The following is a 4,113-nucleotide window of genomic DNA, read 5'->3' as shown; positions in this document are numbered from 1 at the left end:
TTATCCCTTGTGATGGAATATTCAATGCAGTCAAGCAAGACATGCTTGACTGTGATTCTTTCATCACAAGGGATACAGAACGGAGGATCCTCACCTTTTAATAGGTACTCATGAGAATATCTTGTGTGGCCAATACGACATCGTCGTATGATGACCTCTTCAAATCTGGACTGACAACCCAAGTAGGTGTAACCAATATAGGGTTTTATTGCATGTAATTTATTAATACCTACTTGGGTGTCCCACTTCTTCTGCATTAGATCGCGGATGTAAGTTCTAATGCTGGCTTTATAATCAGAGTATGGGATAAGAAGTGATGTCACAGATTTGTTGAGGGCTGCCTTAGCAGCAATATCAGCCATCGTGTTCCCAGAAATGCCAACGTGGCTGGGTAACCAACAAAAGACGATGTCGCATTGGCCAGTAGCAAGATCATTATATAATTCAATTATTTCAATTAAAAGTGGATGTTTGCAAGATAGATTTTTAATCGCCTGAAGGCAAGAGAGAGAGTCAGAAAAGATTATATATTGTTTATATTTACGGTGTTTATTAATATATTTAAGAGCTGTTAAGATGGCGTTTGCTTCTGCGGTAAATATAGAGCTGTTATCAGGTATTCTAGAAGATATTGTTCGGGATCCAATGACAGTGGCACATGCCACTGCGCCACCGTCCTTGGACCCATCTGTAAATAAGGATTTGTATGTATTATATTTAGTTTTTAATTGATTATATTCTTGTTTATACTGTAATTCATTAGTTTCAGACTTCTTAAACTGTGTCAGAGTTAGGTCAACCTGTGGCCTCACTAATTGCCAAGGAGGAGAAGAAAGAAGACGTGAAGGAGATATACTCTCTAGCTCAATGCCAGCAGCAGAGAGGAAAGGTTTTAATCTGATTCCTAGAGGCGGAATAAGAGATGACGACTTGCTGTACAGATCCTCATAAAGAGGATGAAATACACAGTTAAATGCAGGGTTAGACTCATTAGAATATAATTTTGTAATATACTGTAAGGCTAGTTTTATACGGCGTTGGTGAAGAGAAGGCTCATCGGCCTCGACATACAGACTGTCAACAGGAGAAGTTCGAAAGGATCCAAGGCAAAGTCGTAGTCCTTGGTGATGGACGGAATCCAACAGTTGTAGGTTGCTTTTACAGGCTCCACCATAAACAATGGAGCCATAATCAAGTTTTGACCGTATAAGTGCTCGGTACAGTTGAAGGAGGGTTTTCTGATCCCTTCCCCACTTTGAATGAGAGACAACTTTCAACAAATCAAGGGCCTTCAGGCATTTATTTTTTAAATATTTAATATGGGGTCGGAAGGTCATATGCTCATCAAAAATTAAACCTAAAAATTTCGCTTCTTTTACTACTTTAATAGGCGTGTTATCTAAATATAAATGTGGATCGTTGTGAGGTTTATATTTTCGGCAAAAATGGATACAATTAGTTTTTGATTTTGAAAACTTAAATCCATTTTCCAAACACCATTTATCAATCTTGTTCAAACAAAGCTGTAGTTGCCTTTCAATACTATACATATTTTTCCCGCGGCAAGATATATTAAAATCATCCACGAAAAGGGATCCATCAATTGAATCACTTAAAACCTTTGCTAAACTGTTGATTTTAATGCTAAATAAAGTGACAGATAAGATACTGCCTTGTGGGACACCCTGATCCTGAGTATAATGATCAGACAGGGTTGAACCCACACGCACTTGAAATTGTCTGTCGGTTAAAAACTCGGATATAAATTGAGGCAGACGGCCTCTCAACCCAAAGTCATGTAAATCTTTTAAAATACCGTGCTTCCATGTAGTGTCATAAGCCTTTTCTAAATCGAAAAAGATTGACACTGCATGTTGCTTGTTGATAATGGCATTCTTAACGAATGATTCCAATCGAACTAAATGGTCAATGGTACTGCGATTTTTACGAAAACCACATTGAATATCTGTGATTAAATTATTCGATTCTAAGTACCATGTTAATCTGTTATTGACCATGCGTTCCATGGTTTTGCAAACGCAGCTAGTCAAAGAAATTGGTCGATAATTAGATGGATCAGTGTGATCACGTCCAGGTTTGGGTATGGGTACAACAATGGCATCACGCCAGGATGAAGGAAATTTACCAGATGTCCAAATTCCATCAAAGATATGCAAAAGTGTCTCTAAACAAGATTCCGGTAAATGCTTCAGGAGTTGATAATGAATACCATCAGCTCCTGTAGCAGTATTGTGAGCTTGTTCAAGAGCATTAAGAAGTTCATGAAAAGAAAAGATTTCGTTATAATCTTCTCCGTTATCCGAATGAAAGTTGATATGCTTCTTTTCCTGTTGTTTTTGATATTTTTGAAATTTAGGAACATAATTAGCTGAGGAAGAATGTTTTGATAGTGTTTCACCCAGTTTATTTGCGATATCAGATTTATCAGTTAACAATTGATCACCAGTTTTGAGATGGTGTATACTTGATTTGGTACCCTTACCTTTAATTTTCTGGATCATGTTCCATACCTTTGACGTTGGCGTTCTTGTATTTATCCTTGAAACATAATTTTGCCAAGACTGGCGTTTATTTTGTTTAAAGGTACGCCGGGCTTTAGCATTTAGAATTTTATATCTATGTAGGTTATGGACCATTGGATGGCGACGGAAATAATGTTCGGCCTTCTTCCGTGCCTTCCTAGCGTGTTTGCAGTCAGCTGTAAACCATGGTTTACGTACGTGAGGATTTGGAGAGGACTTCGGAATACAATGATCAGCAATTCTGATAAGTTCATCAGAGAAACATTTTATAGGGTCAGTGGCATCAATAAAAACATCAGGTGTTAGTGCATTAGTACAGAGATTTTCATACAATTGCCAGTTAGCCTTAGTGAAATTCCATCTTGATGATGGAGTAACATCAGATGGAGATACAGATTTTAATATGGTAGGGAAGTGGTCACTTCCGCACAGGTCATCGTGAACTGACCACTCAAATTCACTGAGTAAATTGCAATCTACAAGTGACAAGTCCAGACAAGAATAAGTGCCAGTTCCCGGATGAAGATAAGTGTGTGAACCATCATTAAAAATGCACAAATCATTGTTTGAGAAAAACTCCTCAAGGATTGTACCCTTTGTATCGCTGTTATTACTACCCCAAAGAGGGTTATGGCCATTTAGATCTCCCATGATAACACAGGGCTTAGGTAACTGGTCATATAATGCCTGAAGATCAACCTGTCGAAGACAAAACGACGGCGGAATATATAAAGAACACAGTGTAAAAACAATATTTAAGGTCACTCGTACAGCGACAGCCTGGAGAGTGGTATTTAAAGGAACAGGGCTGTGAATGACGCCCTGCCTCACCATAACAGAAGATCCTCCAGTAGCTTTATCACCCGGAGGAGAAAAATGATGGTATGAATCATAATATCTCAAATCAAAATGATCGGTAGCTTTAAGGAAAGTTTCCTGTAGGCAAAATGCTGATGGTTTTAGATCTTGTATTAAAAGCTGAAGATCATTAAAATTGTTGCGAAGTCCTCTACAATTCCATTGAATAACATTTGGTGAATAACTCATGGAGGTTCAATTGGAGATCTAGTACGGGGTTGAGGTCCTTTACGCTGTACTGACAGCGATGGAGACACTTCCATATCCAAAGATTCATAAGAGTTATGAACCTCAACAGGGTTTGACACAGGCACATCCAGAGGTTTGAGTGCCTTTGATTCCTTCTTTCGCGAATGTTTTCTCTCTTTTCTAGACAAACGGTGACTAGGTTCATACTGGGGCTGTGACTCAGATTGTGATTCAGGTTCTGGTTCTGCTTCTGCGTCAACTTCGGGTAACTGACAGGTCAAAGATATATCAGTCTGTGTTACAGAAGAAGGTGATTTGAAGTCCTTTTCAATGGGATATAATATTTTCTGTTGGTCTGTGACCCAGCAAAGTGCTGTCTGACATGCGACTGTTTGCTTAGAGGAGGTAACGACGGCAGAGTATGCTCTTGATTGGACAGTGTTTGGAGACTGTTCTGCCACTAACTTCTTGGCATCAGCAAAAGAGACATTATTGGTGTATTTGACCTTGATAATTTTAGTCT

Source organism: Haliotis rubra, unplaced genomic scaffold (assembly GCF_003918875.1).
Source record: "Haliotis rubra isolate DU_JTF1 unplaced genomic scaffold, ASM391887v1 Scf357, whole genome shotgun sequence".
Lineage (NCBI taxonomy): Eukaryota > Metazoa > Mollusca > Gastropoda > Lepetellida > Haliotidae > Haliotis > Haliotis rubra.
Note: the sequence above shows the minus strand (reverse complement) of the source record.